The 22,865-nt window shown below is 44.3% G+C and overlaps 1 protein-coding gene and 1 pseudogene across 1 annotated transcript in view; both read left to right on the forward strand.

Annotated features, from left to right (window-relative positions):
* LOC126272450 (uncharacterized oxidoreductase YjmC-like) overlaps positions 1–22,865 on the forward strand; it is a 228,043-nt gene that overhangs the window by 55,988 nt on the left and 149,190 nt on the right. The window lies entirely within an intron of this gene.
* Positions 13,417–13,533, forward strand: LOC126274519 (5S ribosomal RNA; annotated as a pseudogene).

Here is a 22,865-nt window from a genome sequence, read left to right on the forward strand (position 1 = left end):
GTCTGCTGTATTATGATGTTTCCCATATTGCAACAGCAATGAATATACTTAGGGAGAAATGTAAAGCATCTTCTTTGCGCGACTCGTAGTTCCCTTGCAAATTGTAGTGAAACTTAGATTGTACGTACTGATGAAGTCGTGACAAAGAGTAGTGAAGGCATGCGGTAGCACTCACAGAAACAGTGGAATCGTGATCTCACAGTTATCTATTTACAAATAAGGACCAGACAACGACTCGTTTGCGCTGTCATGTTTCAAACAACTTAAATCAAAGATAAAAGAATCAGTGTTCACAAATTATTCGTGTCCTAGTGACAGCTGAATGGCTTGTATCCTCGCAGCAAACAATGTGTCCATATATTTTAATTACGCCTGTTTAACGGTGCCAGTGAGTGGCGATCAATATGAAATACTCATTCTTCTGTCCTTATCTCGTTCATCCATGTCATAAACATGCCATCTTATCCTGGGGATGGTTTCGAATATAACTGGTACACTGTCCCCATTTTTAGCGACCTTATCAGTCCTTTTCCTCCTGAGTCCCACACTTCCTACAACTAATCTCTGCTCCTGTAGGATGTGATTGCAAATAATTAGTTCTAGCAACTACGCTGTATATAGCTACGCACATTTTTGAAACTGGTAGCTTAAGTCATAGAGTTTTTTTCCAGATGCGCTCCGTTTGTTGTTAGTAGGCGATACTCAGTTTCCCTTCATGTCTTTTCCAACACCGCATCTTCAGCATCTCTTATACGTACTGCAGGAATTTCTATATCAGGAGCTGGTGAACCGAACGCTTTAGCCTTAAAGTAACGCAACAAAGATACGTTATGACGAGTTATGTCCGGTGAATGTAGTGGCCTTAATGTTGGACCATCTCTACCGCCGTTCCATCTGTCCGGAAAAGTTTCATCGAAGAACTGGCTAACAAATAACTGTCAACGAGGCGGTGCACCATCTTGTTGAAATACTACCAACAGAGAAAATAAATCAGATGTTATCAGACCAAATGTAGAAGTTTTTGTATGTCCATCCTTTTCACAGGAGGTCCTTGGGACGATGGTCATTTGCTATTGTGAGAAAATAAAACGCCTACAGCCGTCCTTATGGTTTTATTTATTTTGTTGCAACTAGTTTCGGCGCTTCAATGCGCCATCTTCAGACTGTAGTCCGTCGAAAGGGGTTGATACAATCCCTATATATATCTCATCAGCGGCCATCACAACTGATACGCAGATTATCTGAAAACTTAGGTGTCAGCGCTCTAACCATCAACTGACACTTGGGTTAATTGCTATTCGCAATGACCTGTTTTTGCATTGCTGTCGAACCATTCGCATTACAACTAACGGTTCACTTCACGTTCCTAATGTGATTCCCGGTGTGAAACAGTCGCATAATAACCTATATCCACGTGTACTAGCATATTGAAATGCTAACAAACCACTTTGCAAGCGAAATAACAGGGACAAAGAACTTTCACTAGCATTGCTGAGCCCAGGCGCCTTACAAGCGGCTTTCTCGCTGATGACGTATTCATCATTCCAGGGGAAGAGAACTCGCGTGTTTCCTCCGTTTAAAGATACTTATCTGGGAACTAGATGGTGTGTCCGTCCTAACGACTCGTTTCATCAGGATAAATTAAGCCAAATTGCTCCCCAGGCCTGGAGAGAGGCTGTCTGCACCCGACGTCATTAGGGAAAAACCGTCTCCAGTTATGTCCTACGCGTCTCTCGTCTACAGTATGTATCTTTTTTGACAAACCTCGATATCAGGTTAGAAATGCCTTGAACAAAGATAAGCAAAACCTAATGGGAAACGAAATTTTTTGCAGGCCATAATCACTTCTTCAGATTTAAGCTAACGTCTTAGATAACTGCGGAGTTAACAGTGATGACAAAACGTGGGTGAAAAACGTTATTTACAATTTGTACAGACTGCAGGTGTAAGAGTCAAGGACATAAAATGGAGACAGTAGTTAACAAGGGAGGGATAGAGAGTCGTAGACTATTCTCAGTGTTATTCAGTCTTTACATTAAACAAGCAGTAAACTAAGGATAAACTGGGAACCGAAATTAAGGCTCAGAGAGAATAAATAAAAATTTTAATGCTATCATCTTCGCCTGAAGATGATGGATAAGCAATCTATCGAAACGTTGCGACTAGAAAACGACGCCACTCGGATGATAACCCGTGAAGATTTCATAGCTGAAATACGCCGAGAAAGCCTGCAATCGCAAAAAAAAATTAATGTTTGCGGGTGACCTTGTAATTCCGTCATTTGAACGCAATGGACTGTGTCTACAAAAGAAGTTATGACATTAACACAGTTCAAAGTAAAATAACAGAATGTAGGTGGATTCATTCTGATGATTCTAAGGGAGTTAGATTATGTAATGAATCGCTGAAAGTGACAGACGAATTTTGCTATTTGGGCAGCAAATAACTGACGACGGCAAAAGTAAAGCAGGTGCATCAAAAATTATTAAAAAAAAAAACAAAGAGCCGGAGCTAGTGAATGAACCATCATCTCTTTGCCTGCAGAAGAAGGTACGGGCCCCGTAAGAGCGCTTAGATTCCGGACTCACCGCGAGTCATACACGGGCGGCACACACTCACATTACGACAAAGGCAGTACGCTCACACATCGACAACCTAGTACACTCACGAGAAGAACATTACAATTGTCATAATCTGACATCCAAGAAACTTCGCTCAGTGGAAAAGGGGTCAAAAGCGAACACGTGTCTCGTCTTGTACGTAGATACTCGACCGTTACCGAGAAAACGACAGTCAAAGTTCTCGGGGCAATTTATGTGCCTCGTATCACGTGAACAGTCCACTCAGAGCGTGGCTTAGTCGCTACAGTCGCGGTTTTACACTTTTACGCCTCATTTTCGAATCCCGATTATTATTCTCATTTATGTATTTCATTTATCTACTCATGTCCGTAGAAGGTTGGTACACGAATGTTTCCCAGTGAAATCTTCAGCAGTATTAACGACGTTTCTCTCCTGAGTGATATCCATAAAGAGAAAGGGAAAGAGTTATACCCCAAGAACAAAAAGATGATAGACTCCTCAATGCTTCATTCACAGCAACCGAACTGGAAGACGCCATTTAGAGTGTGAAACTGAATAAGGCCGCTGGAACTGATGACCTTAGAACGGAGCAGATAAAACAGTTTGGGCCCAAATCTCGAAACTGGTTACTACAAATGATGAACACTTGTATTAAAGAGCTGAATATTCCAAAACTATGGCGGCAGGCGAGAATGGTGACTTTACTAAAACCTGGCAAGGAGATAAAGGACCGCAAAAGTTACAGACCAGTGTCACTTCTATGCCATCTCTACAAGATACTGGAGCGGATGATTCTCAACCGGGTGGCAGAAACTATGGATGGAAAGCTCATAAAGGAACAAGCCGGTTTCTGACCAGGAAGATCTTGTTGTGGGCAAATACTTAATCTGAAGCAACATATAGAAGATGGGTTTGAAAAAATATTAATAACTGGAGCAGCTTTCTTAGGTCTTACTGCTGCATACGACACGGTAAACCACAGAAAGCTATTGCGCAAATTATATCACCTCACAGGGGACTGTAGGTTGACGATGGTTATTGGTAGTCTTCTGCAGAGTCGAAGATTTTATGTCTCCCTAAATGGTAAGAACAGTAGATGTCGACTGCAGAAGAATGGCTTACCACAAGGAAGTGTGTACTTTCTCCCATCCTTTATAATGTGTACACTAATGACCAACCTATACCTCAAGATGCAAGACTGTTCGTGTATGCTGATGACACAGCTGTGGTGGTCCAGGGGTCCAAATTTGATGCACCATCTGGAAATCTCTCTAGAGCGCTTGAAGAACTGGCTCAATACTACGACGCCAATCACCTCAAGCCAAACCCTGACAAAACCCAAGTATGTGCTTTCCATTTGCGCAATAGAGATGCTGTAGTTGAGCTCGAGGTTACATGGCAAGGTAAGAAGCTAAAGTACTGTCCAACACCTAAATACCTTGGGGTTGTACTTAACAGAACGCTTTCCTTCGAGCAGCATTGCCAAAACACCAAGGCTAAAGTCTGCTCCAGGAATAACATCATCCGCAGGCTGACAAACTATGAATGAGGAGCTCAACCATCAGTACTGAGAACATCAGCACTTGCTGTGTTTCTGCAGCAGACTATGCAGCGCCAGTATGGGAAGCATCTGCACATGCTGAACAGGTTGATGTAAGTGTAAATGAGACAATGCGAATTGTTACAGGCTGTCTCAGACCCACACGAACGGGTAATTTGTACCTACTTGCTGGAATTGCCCCACCTAAGATCAGAAGGCAGGTGGCAGCAGACGCTGAGAGAACAAAGAAAGAAACAGATTCTCGACACCCACTGAATGGGCACGTCACTCAGGCTCGGAGGCTTAAGTCTAGAAATAGTTTTATTGCAAGAACCAAGATCCTTGACGGTTCACAGGAAGATAATAGAGTCCGTAAATGGGAGAATGAACAAACCGCACTGGAGATAATACCAAAAGAGCAAATGGCACCTGGAAACAAACCTCCTTATACAGTGTGGAGAACACTAAATAGGCTGAAGGCTGGTGTACCCAGATGCAAAACTAATCTGTGCAAGTGGGGACTGCTGAGTAACGATGACGACGTTCTTTGCGGATGCACAGAGGTACGAGACGAGGCACATCTGCTCATGTGCCGACTACTGCCGGAGCCCTGCACTTTTAGTGACCTGCTACAAGGCAACGACAAAGCCGTAGCGGTGGCTAACTACTGGACAAATAAAGTTTGATCTGGACACAGAAAAGTAAAGTAAAGTGTATAGTGAAATAACGTTGCCCTTATTCGTCTCTTAACTGTATGACTAGTGAATGAATTAAAAAAAAAGAAATAAAAGCAATAGATGAATGGAAAAATTTGTCAAATTGTTTTCGGTGAAATTCCTGTAATATATAATCAATTGCAAGCGGCAGTTTTTGGAAAAGTGTTCCTTTATGCAGGGTGTGCCACGAAATTGAAGGAAGAAAGATTGGGTTAACGTCCCGTCGACATTGAGGTTATTAGAGACGAAGCACAAGCTTGGATTGTGTCAAGAAAGGGGAAGGAAATCGGTCGTGCCCTTCCAAAGGAACCATCCCGGCATTTGCCTGAAGCGGTTTAGGACAATCACAGAAAACCTAGATTTGGATGGCCAGACGCGGGTTTGAATCGTCGTACTCCGGAATGCAAGTCCAGTGTGCTAACCGCTGCGCCATATCACTCGGTGTCGTGAAATTATTGCCAATGCGTGAAATCTTCAGCAGTGTTAACGACGTTTCTCTCCAGAGTGATATCCACAAAGAGAAATGTCGCTGTGGCAAACTTGTCTTCGTGCGAAGCTCGTGGTGTTCGGAATTTCTGTTTCGAATGTTTCTTCGATCGGTATAATCCAAGGGAATGTACAAAATCTTCCTGAAGAATAAACGTAAGAATAAAATATAAGAATTAAGAATTTATATAAGAATATGAGAATTTAAAAAGATTGTAGTCTATGAAAATATCATACAAAGATACATTATATAATAAATGTATGAGGCATACTGTGAAACCCAGTCGTAATTTTACAATTAATATAACGCCCTTGTATCCCATGACTTTATTAGAAACACATAAATGGAAAAAAATAAAATAAAATGAAACAGTAATCGGGTTTCGAACACGGGACACAAAAGTAACAAGCCATTATGCTACCACGTGAGCTGAGCTTATCGTGCGCTAAAAGGCATCTACGAGGATTGCCCAGATGGTAATGCACCGTCTTTTTTTTAATTCAACAATTCCTTATTGAACATAATGAGAATTACACACACGAAAGAATGGTGTTTTATCTATACATCCTATTTTTGCACGTAATATCGATCCCGTTCTATGGCCGTCGTCCGGTGCGAAACAAGGGCGTGTATGCCCTGTCGCTACCAATCCTTGTCCTGGTGTCGAAGCCAGTGCTTCACTGTGTGAATCACCTCGTCATCACTCTCAAAATGTCTTCCACGGATGGCATCCTTAAATGTCCTCACGAGTGACATCAGCTCGCTGCAACAAGTCAGATGTGACAGCTGTGGGCCGGCCGGTGTGGCCGAGCGGTTCTAGGCGCCACGGTCGCAGGTTCGAATCCTGCCTCGGGCATGGATGTGTGTGACGTTCTTAGGTTAGTTAGGTTTAAGTAGTTCTGAGATCTAGGGGATTTATGACTTCAGAAGTTAAGTCCCATAGCGCTCAGAGCCATTTTTTGATAGCCGTGGATGGTCTCCTAGACCGCTGCAAATCGTTGAGCTCCACCGAACCGCCTTCTGATGACCTCACCCTTCGTGCCCAGAGACTATCTGTTCTTCTGTCGACAGTTTCTTCCTCTGCAGTGAGAAATTCAATGAAGGCACGTCGCTTGTAACGTATATCACCTACAGACACCATTTTGAAACTGTCCTGAAGCTACGCTATCTGTAGGAAGTGACGGAAACTTGGCGTGCTCACTCCGGAGGCTTCAAATAACAAATACGTAACGTTTCGCATTCGTAACATTATTTTCGGTCGAGAAAAAAAAATGCTGTGCATTACTTTCTGGGTAGCTCTCGTATATTACGGCGAAAACTTTGACGGTCGTCTTCTCAGAAGCGGTCGAGTGTCTACGAAAGAGCCGAGACACGTTTTCGCTTATTTTTACTCTTCTTCCACTGAACGAAGATTCTGGGAAATCGGGTTATGGTACTTGCCGTCAGCTGTGCTGTAACAGTGAAGTGGACGCTTTGAAAGAAGAACCGAGGAGTGTAGCGTGTTTCCTGACAGCGGAAGAAGTGCGGAGAACGGAAATTCATCGAAGAATGGCTGGAGTGAACGGAGAACACTGTACCTCTGCTGCAGTTCCGACGCTCAGTTCTAGGGCAATGGATCAACCGTAACTCGCCGTTCTTCAATAATGAGGACATACACCTGCTGGACAATAGCGAGGGCGACGTAGTTTGCGTTTCACACCGTGTACCCTCGCCCAATGATGTCCATCCTTCCCTGAATAGATTGTGCTCTCCTTGCCCTTGCAATGAACATGCAATGCTCGGCGAACACTCGTTACATTCTTCGATAAATTTCCGTTCCCCGAGCTTCGGCTACCAGGAACCCCCCTGCTCCCCTTTGCTCTCCTTTTGAAGCCTCTATTTCACTGTCTTCAGTAGACTGAATGCAGTGGGCGGTCGGCGCGTTTGTCTGTTCGTTCCGCCGTTTCGTGGGTGTGCCTTCGTGTCCATCTAGCGACAAATTTACGGCCTCTGCACTCTTAATAGGGATCGCACCTAGGCAATGACATTACGATCATTTTAGTGGTTTTCATTTTACAATCTCCAGCTCTTTTATTTTTTAATGCAGCTCATAGAGTGTTAACTGGATTGGCAGTAGCAAAAAAAAATCCTGTAAACAGTAATACAGCGACAGGCAAATAAAATCTCTATACATTTCAAAAGATGGTTGCAAATAAACAAAGAAAGATACAGAGCAAATACTTTAGTTTGTGAACAACAAATACTACGCCATTTTACATTAGTTGGTTTTAATAATTATGCCTCCTAAAACTTCTATTGACGCATTGACGAAGCCTCTCCCGGAAATTGTCTGTAGTACTTCGTGTCATTTCCGGTGGAATGGCAGCCACTCCCGGGGTGATTGTCTCCTTAAGTGGTTGCAGGGTTGAGAGGCAATGCAAGAACACTTGAGCCTTTAAGTATCCCGAAAGGGAAAAATTCACAAGGAGATAAACCGAGTGACACTTGGGACCAGGCGATGTCTCCTTGAGAAGAGAGAAGACGTCCGGGAAACAACTCTCTCTAGAGAACGCCGAGAAGTGTGGGCTGTGCCTGTATCTTGTTGAAATCAGACTTCCTCCTCCTCTTGATCGCCAACAAAGTGGTTTGATTTAGGTCGGAGGAAGGTCTCTTTATCATGTGGCAGTACCTATTTTAATTAACCGTTACCGTTACGCTATCTTATTCGAAAAAAATGTGAAGTGGTCGTTGGTGAAGTTGCTGATGGTTTTCTGCTGCCAAGAAGCGAAAATTTCGTTTATTTACAGTAACTGAAATGGAAGATAATGTAGATGAAGACGAAATAGGAGATACAATACTGTGTGAAGAGTTTGACAGAGCACTGAAAGACCTGAGTCGAAACAAAGCCCCGGGAGTAGACAACATTCCATTAGATCTACTGACGGCCTTGGGAGAGCCAGTCCTGACAAAACTCTACCATCTGGTGAGCAAGATGTATGAGACAGGCGAAATACCCTCAGACTTCAAGACAAATATAATAATTCCAATCCCAAAGAAAGCAGGTGTTGACAGATGTGAAAATTACCGAACAATCAGTTTAATAAGCCACAGTTGCAAAATACTTACGCTAATTCTTTACAGACGACTGGAAAAACTAGAATAAGCCAACCTAGGGGAAGATCAGTTTGGATTCCGTAGAAATATTGGAACACGTGAGGAAATACTGACCTTACGACTTATCTTAGAAGAAAGATTAAGGAAATGCAAACCTACGTTTATAGCATTTGTAGACTTAGAGAAAGCTTTTGACAATGATGACTGGAATACTCTCTTTCAAATTCTAAAGGTGGCAGGGGTAAAATACAGGGAGAGAAAGGCTATTTACAATTTGTACACAAACCAGATGGCGGTTATAAGAGTCGAGGGACATGAAAGGGAAGCAGTGGTTGGGAAAGGAGTGAGACAGGGTTGCAGCCTCTCCCCGATGTTATTCAATCTGTATATTGAGCAAGCAGTAAAGAAAACAAAAGAAAAATTCGGAGTAGGTATTATAATACATGGAGAAGAAATAAAAATTTTGAGGTTCGCCGGACACATTGTAATTGGAAGAAGAGAAATTTCTTAACATCGAGTATAGATTTAAGTGTCAGAAAGTCATTTCTGAAAGTATTTGAGATGGAGTGTAGCCATGTATGGAAGTGAAACATGGACGATAAATAGTTTGGACAAGAAGAGAATAGAAGCTTTCGAAATGTGATGCTACAGAAGAATGCTGAAGATTAGGTGGGTAGATCACATAACTAATGATGAGGTATTGAATAGAATTGGGGAGAAGAGGAGTTTGTGGTACAACTTGGTAAGAAGAAGGGAGTGGTTGGTAGGACACGTTCTGAGGCATCAAGGGATCACAAATTTAGCATTGGAGAGTAGTGTGGAGGGTGACCAAGAGATGAATACACTAAGCAGATTCAGAAGGATGTAGGTTGCAGTAAGTACTGGGTGATGAAGAAGCTTGCACAGGGTAGAGTAGCTTGGAGAGCTGCATCAAACCAGTCTCAGAACTGAACACCACAACAACAACAACAACGGTAACTGAGAAGTCGGAATTGGCCTCATAATAAGATATCAGAACTGCGCCAGGAGGAATGTTCTGAAAAATGTCCTCACACACAGCTCTGCGAGTTTCAAAATCTTTGTCACTTAACTCTTTGGAAACCATTATTTCATATGGGTGTACATGAAAATCTCTGTGTAAGATTCTACTTACACTGTCAGACAATCCTAGGGCAGCTGCATGTTTAAGTGCTGAACGCTTTTGAGATTGCTGGACGGACATAGAGGCGGCACAATTTCCGCCATTGTTACAGCTCGAGGTCGGCCAGTAGATTTTTTTTTTTTAAGTGCAGAACCTGACGGTTTAAAGTTTGATACCCACACTCAAATAGTTTTTCTTTCAGGTACAGGGTCATGGCAAAGTTCGAACCGAATGCGAAATGCTCCCTGAGTATCACTGAAACATCATTCCGAACACACTCCACAACAAACGTGCGATGCTCACATAGCCAAGCCATTACGTCTACTGAAAATGGCAAGTACCGGTACTCTGCTATCGATCGCTGTACTCTAAACATCAATATCTCCACCGCATCTCACACAGCGCCCTCTCGAAATACTGCAGGTCTTTTTGCCGGACCCAGTATTTAATATAGAATATAACCTAAACGTTTATAAATCTTTTACAGGGTGTGATTGTTTAGCGTGTAGCCTCGTTTCAAAGTGGATCGTAGACTACAAACAGGATAGAAAAGAAAAAGATTGCTCTTTAAATTAGTGCTATGGAAGACTGCTGAAAATTAGAACCGTAGATCGTGTAACTAATGAAGATGTGGGGAATCAAACTAGGCAGAAAAGTGCTTTATGGTCCAACTGGCTAGAAGTACTGTTATGGTGATCAGAACCTTCCTGAAGCATTAAAGAATAATTAATTGCGGAGTGGTGAGAAGTAGGGCGGTGTGGAAGGGGGGGGGGCGTAAACATTGTACGGTGAGAGCGAGACTTCGATACTGTTAAGACTGGTAATTACAAAAATTACAGTCGTTTGCAGCAGAAATGAAAAAGAATGAAATAGTGTGAACTGCCAATCAGCTTAAGTAGAAATCACAAACAGAATCGCAAACATTAACTGATAAGTATTAGAATGTGAATGGAATATTCGAGTAGTTGACGGGAATGCGGTCAGGTAAAATCGTAGAATAGGGCCAATATTTTGACAGGTCTCCTTCATCCTCAAGGAACAAACAGTACCCCAACCTGCTTATGTTCTATTATATATTGTACTAGGACTTACCTGCTGTCCAGCCGGGGTGGCCGAGCGGTTCTAAGAGCTACAGTCTGGAACCGCGCGACCGCTACGGTCGCAGGTTCGAGTCCTACCTCGGGCATGGATGTATGTGATGTCCTTAGGTGAGTTAGGTTTAAGCAGTTCTAAGTTCTAGGGGACTGATGACCTCAGCAGTTAAGTCCCATAGTGCTCAGAGCCATTTGAACCATTTTTGAACGTACCTGCTGCGTCTTGTAACGAGACTTTATTCACGAAGGCCGATCGCATTATAGTTCTGTTCCTTGTCAACGTGTTTAATGTGCAGCTCACAAATATTTAGAATTTACGTGCTGTCTTCTGTTGCAAATGTCTTATTAGCCACTAATTCGGTTTTGGAGAGTACTCTACGGCATTCGCTCCTTACTTAGCATTCATTTATCACGAATTTCTCACCCAGTGCAAAGTCTCAAGCGACTAGAAAAAGACACATGTGACTTCTGTGTATAAGAGGGGTAAAAGAATGGACGAGTGCAAAGTTGGAGACTAATATTCTTAACATAGGTTTGCTGCAGAATTCTTGAACCCATTCTCAGTTGGAAAACAATAAATTTCCTTGAAGCGGAAGAACGTCTGTCCGCAAATCAGCACCGGTTTTGAAAGCATCACACGCGTTAAACTCAGCTTGCCCTTATCTCACATGATATCCTGCGAACAACGGATGAAGGGCAAGACGAAGATTCCGTATTCCTAGATTTCCCAAGAACGTTTGACACGTTGCCCCACTCCTCATTGTTAACAAAAGTGCGAGCGTACGGGATAGTTTCCAGATGTGAGAATGGCTCGAACACTTCGTAAGTTTCGTAAGTAATACACACATGAAAAAAAGTTTTGCATCACCTCGGTTCTGAGAGATTCGCAACCTGTAAAGAAAATTGCAATAGAGATCAACATAAACACCATTTCCGCCCTGTTTAATGCTCATGAAAACCACACTTGCATGTTGTACCACCACACAGCGAGACCTTCAGAGGTGGTGGTCCAGATTGCTGTACACACCGGTACTTTTAAGACCCGGTAGCACGACCTCTTGCTTTGATGCATGCCTGTTTTCCTCGTGGCATACTATCCACAAGTTCATCAAGGCACTGTTGGTCCAGATTATCCGACTCCTCAATGGCGATTCGGCGTAGATCCCTCAGAGTGGTTGGTGGGTCACGTCGTCCGTAAACAGCCCTTTTCAATCTATCTCACGCATTTTCGATAGGGTTCAAGTCTGGAGAACATGCTGACCACTCTAGCCGAACGATGTCGTCATCCTGAAGGAATTCATTCACAAGATGTACACAATGGGCGCGCGAATTGTCGTCCATAAAGACGAATGCCTCGCCAATATGCTGCCGATATGGTTGCACTATCGGTCGGAGGATGGCATTCACGTATCGTACAGCCATTACGGCGCCTTCCATCACCACCAGCGGCGTACGTCGGCCCCACATAATACCACCCCAAAAAATCAGGGAACCTCCACCTTGCTGCACTAGCTGGACAGTGTGTCTGACGCGTTCAGCCTGACAGGATTGCCTCCAAACGCGTCTCCGACGAGTGTCTGATTGAAGGCACATACGACACCCATAGTTGAAGAGAATATGATGCCAATCCTGAGCGGTCAATGCGACATGTTTTTGGGCCCATCTGTACCGCGCTGGATGGTGTCGTGGTTGCAAAGATTGACCTCGCCATGGACGTCAGGAGTGAAGTTGCGCATCATGCAGCCTACAGCGCACACTTTGAGTCATAACATGACGTCCTATGGTTGCACGAAAAGCATTATTCAACATGGTGGCGTTGTTGTCAAGGTTCCTCCGAGGTAGCGGTCGTCCACTGTAGTAGTGGCCCTTGGGCGGCCTGAGCGAGGCATGTCACCGACAGTTCCTGTCTCTTTGTATCTCCTCCATGTCCGAACAACATCAATTTGGTTTACTCCGAGACGCCTGGATACCTCCATTCTTGAGAGCCCTCCCTGGCAAAAAGTAACATTGCGGACGCGATCTAACAGCGGTATTGGTCGTCTAGGCATGCTTGAACTACAGACAACACGAGCATTGTAGTTCCTTCCTGGTGGAATGACTGGAACTGATCGGCTGTCGCACCTCCTCCGTGTATAGGCGCTGCTCATGCATGTGTAGAACCCAGTATTTTATCCTCGATCGTGAGTGTTCATCAGAGACAAGAATATCGTCAGGAGCGGATCAGGGAAAAGTAATTGGACCGCTCTTACTTTCATACGTAAATGACCTGACGGAAAGGGTGTGCAGCAACCTGCAGTTGTTTGGTGATGATGCTGTGTCGTCGTTGAGTGACTGTAGGAGGGTAAGAGATGGCTTAAACAAAATTTGTAGATTGTGTGTTGAATGTGCAGCTTGCTTTAAATATAGAAAAACGTAAGTTAATGCATATGAGAAGGAGAAACTATCCTTTGATGTTGAAATACAACTGCCTGACACAGTCACATTGCTTAAATATCTAGACGTAATGCTGCTGAAGATATATGAAATGGAACGAGCACTTATGATCGGTAGTGGGGAAGGCAAATGGCTGTCTTTGCCTTACTGTGAGAATCAGAGGATAGTGTAGATCATCTGTAAGAAAGACTACGTGTGGAACACTAGTGCAATTTATTCCTGAGTACTGCTGGAGTGTCTGGGATCTGCACCAGTTCAGATTAAAAGAAGACGTCGAAGCAATTCAGAGATGTGCTGCTACATTTTTTACCAGTAGGTTCTGTCAGCAGGGGCAACGGCCTTGGCGCAGTGGATTCACCGGTTCCCGTCAGATCACCGAAGTTAAGCGCTGCCGGGCGTGGCTGGCACTTCGATGGGTAACCATCGGGTGGCCATGCGCTGTTGCCATTAATCGGAACGTACTCAGCCTCGTGATGCCAATTGAGGAGCTACTCGACCGAATACTTGTGGCTCCGGTCAAAGAAAACCATCGTAACGACCGGGAGAGCGGTGTGCTGACCACACGCCCCTCCCATCTGCATCCTTAGCTGAGGATGACACGGCGGTCGGATGGTCCCGATGGGCTACTTGTGGCATGAAAACGGAGTATTACGGAGATACTTTGTCAACTCAAATGGCAATCCAAGACAACGTTCTTTTCAAGGAACACTATTGAGAAAATTTAGAGAACTGGCATTTAAAGCCAACCGCAGAGCAATTCTACTGCCGCCAACATACATTTCGTGAAAGGAACACGAAAATAAGACAAGAGGAACTAGGGCTCGTATTGGGGCTCATAGGCATTTTCCCTCGCTCTATTTGCAAGTCGCTACGGTCGCAGGTTCGAATCCTGCCTCGGGCTTGGATGTGTGTGATATCCTTAGGTTAGTTAGGTTTAAGTAGTTCTAAGTTCTAGGGGACTTTTTTTTGCAAGTTGGACAGGAAAAGAAATGACTAGTGGTGTATAGGGTAAGCCCGTCACTCGCCATTGGCTTGAGGAGTATGTGTTTAGGTATAGATGAAGATAATAACGAGCCAGCAGAGTACACGTGTCCCTTAACAGCAAAATACTCAGATAATGTCGCTAAAACAACCTCTGAAATTTTGTTAGTAGAGTTAGGGTTCACTTTCTGTATGTGATTAAAGTTCCTGGTAGATTACAACTGTGTGCCCGACCGAGACTCGAACTCGGGACCTTTGCCTTTCACGGGCAAGTACTCTACTATCTGAGCTATCCAAGAATGACTCACGCCCCGTCTTTACAGCTTTACTTCCGCCAGTACCTCGTCTCCTACTTTCCAAACTTCACAGAAGCTCTCCTGCGAACCTTGCAGAACTAGCACTCCTGAAAGAAAGGATATTATGGAAAGCGAGGAGTGTTCCACACGTGTTGTTTTTCACGACTCCGAAGACGACTCATTCAGCAGTCAAGCTCTGGATAATTAACGGATGCTTGCTATGTTAAAATAAGCATTATTCAGTGGCGTGTGTCAAAAAGGCTGTAGCAACATGGAGTGGCTGTTGTGTTCGAGCCATTCTCTTGTTTTCATCTGAACCAAGAACCAGCTCATTATCAATGCTAGACGCGGTGTTAATGTCGTTTCTCTTTATGTCTGCTGCGAGTAATTAATTTTTTATCTAGTGTCCTTACTTTCCACTTTATTGTCTTCGAAATATTCCTTTACTGCTTCTTGTTCACAGAACTTCTACCCTTGAGTTTATAAGACATCAGTGAAGCAGACTTTTGAGATCTACATGAAATTTGGCTGCTACGTTCGCAGGTTCGAATCCTGCCTCGGGCATGGATGTGTGTGATGTCCTTAGGTGAGTTAGGTTTAAGTAGTTCTAAGTTCTAGGGGACTGATGACCTCAGATATTAAGTCCCATAGTGCTTAAAGCCATTTGAGCCATTCAAAATTTGTCTGAATGCTGGATGAGGGAAGTGTACCTAATGTGATCACCAACTTGACTTCTGGTACATCGTACAATGTGGACGTGTTTATCGTTGTACTCACTCGTCACTATCGATTATCTACTGTGATTCTAGTGGCTTGAGTGAGCTATGAAAATATCGAAGACACTAAAGTTTATTATCTATGATTTGCAGCTCAAACACATTTTCATGAATTATGGTCCAACATAGCGCTAAATTCATACTTTAGCGGGCAATATTTACAGAAGTAAAGAAAGCAATTAAAAGAATTTCATTACTTGTATGTTGTATGTTATCCTGGAACCTAGAAACAACGGAGAGGCTCCGTACCCGCCGCAACCGCAGTGGTCCACAACCCCACGACGACTACCGCAGTCCACTTCTCCCCTCCGCCGCCCCACACCGAACCCGGGATAACTGTGCCATTCGGCCCCCGGTGGACACATCCCCTCCCCCTCCCCCCCCCCCCCCCCCTAAAGGGAACGCCTCACACAAGACGAGTGTAACACCTATGTTTGCGTGTTAGAGTAATGGTGGTGTACGCGTACGTGCGCAGCAATCGCCGACATAGTGTAGCTGAGGCGGAATAAGGAGAACCAGCCCGCATTCGCCGAGGCAGATGGAAAACCGCCTAAAAACCATCCACAGACTGGCCGGCTCAAGTCGACCCATGTCCGCCGGGCGGATTCGTGCCGGAGACCAGGCGCTCCTTCCCCCTCCGGAAAGCCTTGCATTAGAAGGCTTGGCTAACCGGGCGGGCTATTTCATTACTTGCCAGTCGTACTGATAAAATACAGGAAATAACTTAATAGCATTTGTTTGTTCAGAAGACTAAGCCTTCAGATGGATCATGGGCTACAACATAAGGTATAACAACAGACTAACTGAAGATGTTAAATTACGAAAACGGGCATAGATGTAAGTTTTATTGTGACTGCAAATAAAACTGTTTAAGAAAACTTACTACTGAATGAGAAGAGCAGTCAGTACCAAAGCAGTCTCATAGAAGGTCAAGCCAAGCGAGGAAGGATCACAAGTAAATCATAATCGTCCAACGCCATAACTGTGCTCCACTCAATTGGTTGGTGACCCCAGATGAGCAAAACAGCGCTTAGACAGATCGTCAATTCAGAAATGGTTCAAAGGGCTCTAAGCACTATGGGACTTAACATCTGAGGTCATCAGTCCCCTAGACTTAGAACTACTTCAACCTAACCAACCTAAGGACATCACACACATTCATGCCCGAGGCGGGATTCGGACCTGCGACAGTAGCAGCAGTGCAGTTCCGGACTGAAGCGCCTAGAACCGCTCGGCCACAGCGGCCGGCTCGTCAATTCACCACTGGCCAGTGACGACGGCGACAACAACAACAGATGAACAGCTATTCATCCACATCCACCACCTTGCTGTGAAATTCACAAACCACCAGTTTAACAAAATTTTAATTGACATCAAATCAGACACTCTACGTGCTCCAGAATGGCATCAAAAGTGTTAATATACATTCTCTTGTAAATACCGTTACCAAAAATTAAATGAGTTGTCAGTAGCGGCCTGTATTTTGGTGTGAAACAACTACTGAATCGCCACCGCTGGCATAGGAAATCACCGTGTGTGATCCCATCTTCACTGATTATCTGAATCATGGCTAATGGCAAGGTGCGGAATTTGGATTTGAGTAGCTAACAGCACTGTCCCAGCCGAAAAATCGGCTTTTACCCACATTTGTGCGGGATATGAGCGGAATGTGGTTCCAGCCGGGTCGGCACACCGCCACTTGGAAATCTTCCATGGCACTGCTGCGCTTCACGTGTTTAACGAGTTTTACTCCTCACTGCTGAGCATCGTAACGCCGCACTTGAAAATTCTGTACTAGAGCTAGTAAGTTTACCCTCTATGGCTTCCCTGTATCACTTAAGGCAAATGCTGGTTTTATGCGAAACATGTCTGCGCTTTGGAGAGATGAAATTTTTGCCACTTCATTTCAATTTGGCTATAAAAATTCAGAAACGACGAAATCTTTTTTTAAATTTATTTACAGGAGTCTTGCATTCGTTGCGTTCAAAGACTTGCCCGAAAACAGGGTTACAGCCTACCTCCCGTGTTATTCAACCTGTAGATAGAACAGTGAGTAGTGCGCTTCATGTAGTGTAGTGCTAGCGTTGCTGCATCTGGATCACAGGGTCCCGGTTTCGATTCCCGGCCGAGTCGGCCATTTTCTCCGTCCGGGGACTGAGCGTTTGAGTGTCGTCGTCATTCGGGAGAGTAGGAAGACTGGACAGCAAAAAAGATAGGGAATTGAGGGTGCTGATAACCACGCATGTGAGCGCCCGACAAACCAAATATCATCATCATCATGAAATGTCAGTAAGTGCAGTCAGTAAATGAACGTAAGGAAAAATTAGAAAATAAATTATACAGGATCGGTTGAACGGAATGGTTAGTTTGTTAGAAACGAAAGAGTTGTACGAGGGACAAGTAAAAGAAAGGTTCAAGGAATGTGATCGAATTAAATCAGACAGTGCTGTGCGAACTGTGAAAAGTAGTACATGAGCACCTGAAAGGGTTACATTTGTCAACTACGAACTTTCTTTCGTTCCAGGTTAAAAACATTGTTCAGTTTGGCGACCATTTCCACCCACAACAGCCTCCTCGCAGTGAGAGCTCCTGTTAAGTTTGTAAGGTAGGAGACGAGGTACTGGCAGAAGTAAGGCTGTGAGGACGGGGCGTGAGTCGTGCTTGGGTAGCGCAGTTGGTAGAGCACTTGCCCACGAAAGGCAAAGGTCCCGAGTTCGAGTCTCGGTCCGGCACACAGTTTTAATCTGCCAGGGAGTTTCATATCAGCGCACACTCCGCTGCAGAGTGAAAATCTCGTTCTGGACCACGGAATGTTCAGGTGTGAAACAGCTCGTGTGCTATTTGAAGATCGCACACTGCATCTAGCACTGTCAGTCATGGCAACAGTAACTTTTTCAATAATGGCCGCCGGAGATTCGAGTCCTCCCTCGGGCATGAGTGTCTGTGTGTGTCTTTAGCGTAAGTTAGATTAAGTAGCGTGTAAGCTTAGGGACCGATGACCTCAGCAGTTTGGTCCCATAGCACTTAACACAAATTTCAATTTTTTTCAATTTTTAATTGGCAGTAGGGCTCTCCCAGGAACAACTCCCATATTAAACTTGTTATAGCTGAGATTCACAGTCATAAAATTATTTTTGAAGGACATCATCTTTACGTCAGTGACAGTCATAAGTTACATTGACATGACTTAAAGGCACAATATCAGCACTTGATAATGGCCTAAGGCCGAAATTGCAATAGTGTAATAAAAACCTATAACAGTCTCTCGCGTAAAGATGATGTCCTTCAAAAAATTTCCATAACTGCTAGTTAATTTGAACGCTCTAATCTCTTTTTCCAACTCAGATGCGGAAAGAGGACCTCTTCGTATTCATACTCGCGAAGACCGCAGCACCATAGGTGTTGTTTTGATACAACTACTTCACAAGTAAAGCCCTTCTTGTCTCACCCAGACCCATATTGGCTCTCTGCACCTGTATACAGACTGTTGCTTGTGTTTCAACCACACGTCGCTTAACGGCAAGTCACAACACTGACACCACGAACAACGCAGATACTGCAGCGCACTCTATGAATATCATTCCTGTATAGCAGGGCACACGTACTGTGATTAGCCTACAATGGCTCGAGTAGCGAAAGTCTGATTATAACCTCCTTTTATATACTTATGAGCCAGAACATTATGTCCATCTGTCTAATAGCCGGTATGCCCACCTTTGGCCATTTGGCACTGGTAACAGCGGCGACGCGTCGTGGCATGGAAGCAATGAGATCTTGGTAGGTCTCTGGAGGGAGCTGACATCACATCTGCACACGCAAGTCATTTAATTCTCATGAATTCCGGCCAGGGGGACGATGAGCACTGACGCCACGTTCAGTCGCATCCCAGGTATCTTCGATCGGGTTCAGATCTGGTAAACTGGGGGGCCAGCACACCAGTTGGAACCATTCCAAGACACTCCTGCCCTAGTGACATGGCGCATTATCTTGTTAAAAAATGCCACCGCCCTCAGGAAACATGGTCGTCATGAAGGCGTACGTAGTCTGCAGCCAGTGTACGATACTCCTTGGCCGTCGGTTGCCTTACAAGAGCTCTTTTGGACCCATGGTTGCCCAGGCGAGGGTTCCCCAGAGAATAATGAAGCCGCCGCCAGCTAGTCTCCGTCCCACAGTACAGGTGACAAAGAGCTGTTCCCCCGGAAGACAATGGATTCGAGCACTCCCGTCGACATAATGAAGAAGGTATTGGGACTGGTCAGACCATGCAATGCTCTGCCACTGTGCCATCGTCTAGTGCCCATTTCAGCCGTAGTTGCCGATGTGGTGCTAACATGGTCGCACACATGGGTCGTCGGCTGCGGAGACCCATCGTTAGGAATGTTCGGTGCACTGTGTGTTCAGACACACTTGTACTCTGCCCACCATTAAAGTCCGATGTTAGTTCCGCCACAGTCCGCGACCTGTCCTGTTTTACCAGTCTCTCCACCCGATGACGACAGACATAAGTAAGGAGGGGTAGCTGCCAAATCCACGACGTCCGGACGTGGTTTAAACTTGGTTTCTCCACGTGCTGTACACACATATCACAGCACTCCTCGAACACGCGAAATGAACGCGCCCCTTCCCCATTCTACAAACAGACGGCACTCTCACCAATACTGCATCCACTTTGCTTGTGTCTGACTAGCAAATATTCCTCGCCAGGTGACGCTGCTATCGCCTGGACGGGTTTATATCGATAGTAGAATGGTTTTAATGTTCTGGCTACTCGGTGTATAAAAGACACCTTAGCACACAAAGGAATGACAAACCACAATAAGTAAAGACAAATATGCTTTTATGCTACAGCGATAATGTAATCGCACCAGGAAGAAACCCTACGCAAACAGATTTAGTAACGGACGAGATAAAAAAAAAATTTCCTGTGTTCTGACTAAAGACTATGCTAGCTGAACGTGGTTTTTCTGTAGACTTGATTGAACTTCCAACGCACTGTTCTTGAGAAATTTATTTCATTTTCTAAAGAGAAAAATAGTTTTTCTTTTACATGTGGAGAGTGCTTGACAATAACTGCAGATAACGAATCACTTTTTTCAATGATACTAATTCAATACGTAAAGCGAGCCTCAACCCGAAAGGTGGGTTGGCTATCGTTGCACTTTACTAGACATGGTCTTGGCAGCCTCTCCAGTTCCTCCGATCTGAAAACCGGCTCGTTAAACAAGTCGAGGAACACCTGCAGTATAATGTGGAATTTACGACCCAAGGTCGTATGGAACATGCTATCTCATTAGACAAAACAAGTCCCGTAACAGCGACCCAATAACTACACGAGAGCGCTCGAAGTTCACGCGTTTTCTAAGCTTGTTATGATAGCCAGAAATCATGAACTGACACTATCCACATTTGTTTTATCCTGTACCTTTCTCTATAGAACGAAAAATATTATACGACAGATAAGCCAGAGGCAGCTGTTACACTGTCATACATTCAAGGAAAAGTGGCCATCAAGAAGTATGAAAACTTGATGCAAAAAAATGGTTCAGATAGCTCTGAGCAGTATGGGACTTAACTTCTGAGGTAATCAGTCCGCTAGAGTTTAGAACTACTTAAACCTAACTAACCTAAGGACATCACACACATCCATGCCAGAGGCAGGATTCGAACCTGCGACCGTAGCGGTCGCGCGCTTCCAGACCGTTTAGGCATGGTTGAACCGAGCGAGGTGGCGCATTGGTTAGCACACTGGACTCGCATTCTGGAGGACGACGGTTCAATCTCGCGTCCGGCCATCCTGATTAGGTTTTCCGTGATTTCCCTAAATCACTCCAGGCAAATGCCGGGATGGTTCCTTTGAAAGGGCACGGCCGACTTCCTTCCCCACCCTTCCTTAATCCGATGAGACCGATGACCGCGCTGTTTGGTCTCTTCCCCGAAAACAACCCAATCCAATGGTTGAACTATAGACGACAACGAGCCGTTTACCTCCTTCCCGGTGGAATGACTGGAACTGATCGGCTGTGTGACCCCCTCCGTCTAATAGGCGATGCTCATGCAGGGTTGTTTAAATCTTTGGGCTGGTTTAGTGACATCTCTGAACAGTCAGAGGGGCCGTGTCTGTGATACAATATCCACAGTCAATGTCTATCTTCAGGAGTTCTGGGAACCGGGTTGATGCAGAACTTTTTTTTATGTGCGTCTTTGTATTCTTATAAAAATTTGTAGATACAAATTATAAACTCACTCACTCTCTTTCTCACTCACTCTCTTTTCTGCTCGCACACACACACACACACACACACACACACACACACACACACACACACACACACACACTTTCTCTCAACACATGACAGTTCGTGTATTATGTAGCCTATACGATGAGGTGGACTATTATAAATGAAATCACTTTTATTAACCATAAATTGTATCTATAACCACCGATGCGACTTGTGCATATTCGTAAATGAAAAACACGTCAGTCCGCAGCTCGTGGTCGTGCGGTAGCGTTCTCGCTTCTCGCTTCCCGCGCCCGGGTTCCCGGGTTCGAGTCCCGGCGGGGTCAGGGATTTTCTCTGCCTCGTGATGACTGGGTGTTGTGTGATGTCCTTTTTTTTTAGTTAGGTTTACGTAGTTCTAAGTTCTAGGGTACTGATGACCATAGATGTTGAGTCCCATAGTGCTCAGAGCCATTTGAACTAAAAACAAGTCATTAATGGTGCCAACTGTTTACACCAAATCCGGAGATAAAAACCCATCTCAGTGTCTTATATGTCACCTGGAATGTTTGTTAAAAAATTGTTATTGTTTCTTGTGGATGGTAAGTTTTGTACTTGATTATGATTTCCAATAAAATATAAATAATAATTCCTTATGAGTATCGTGCAGGCGTATTAATATTTCATACCCAGCCAACAAGAGGTGTACATTACTACTGTACTATTTTCAGAGCTTTCGTTTCATCCCTTTGTGAGTCGATTTTCATTCAGCATTTTTATCACAGATGGTGGGGGATTATGCCACTTTCCAGCCATGTTGTTGTTGTCTTCAGTCCTGAGACTGGTTTGATGCAGCTCTCCATGCTACTCTATCCTGTGCAAGCTGCTTCATCTCCCAGTACCTACTGCAACCTACATCATTCTGAATCTGCTTAGTGTACTCATCTCTCGGTCTCCCTCTACGATTTTTACCCTCCACGCTGCCCTCCAATGCTAAATTTGTGATCCCTTGATGCCTCAAAACATGTCCTACCAACCGATCCCTTCTTCTAGTCAAGTTGTGCCACAAACTTCTCTTCTCCCCAATCCTATTCAATACCTCCTCATTAGTTACGTGATCTATCCACCTTATCTTCAGTATTCTTCTGTAGCACCACATTTCGAAAGCTTCTATTCTCTTCTTGTCCAAACTAGTTATCGTCCATGTTTCACTTCCATACATGGCTACACTCCAAACAAATACTTTCAGAAACGACTTCCTGATACATAAATCTATATTCGATGTTAACAAATTACTCTTCTTCAGAAACGCTTTCCTTGCCATTGCCAGTCTACATTTTATATCCTCTCTACTTCGACCATCATCAGTTATTTTGCTCCCCAAATAGCAACACTCCTTTACTACTTTAAGTGTCTCATTTCCTAATCTAATTCCCTCAGCATCACCCGATTTAATTTGACTACATTCCATTATCCTCGTTTTGCTTTTGTTGATGTTCATCTTATAT

This window comes from Schistocerca gregaria, chromosome 5 (assembly GCF_023897955.1).
Source record: "Schistocerca gregaria isolate iqSchGreg1 chromosome 5, iqSchGreg1.2, whole genome shotgun sequence".
Classification (NCBI taxonomy): domain Eukaryota; kingdom Metazoa; phylum Arthropoda; class Insecta; order Orthoptera; family Acrididae; genus Schistocerca; species Schistocerca gregaria.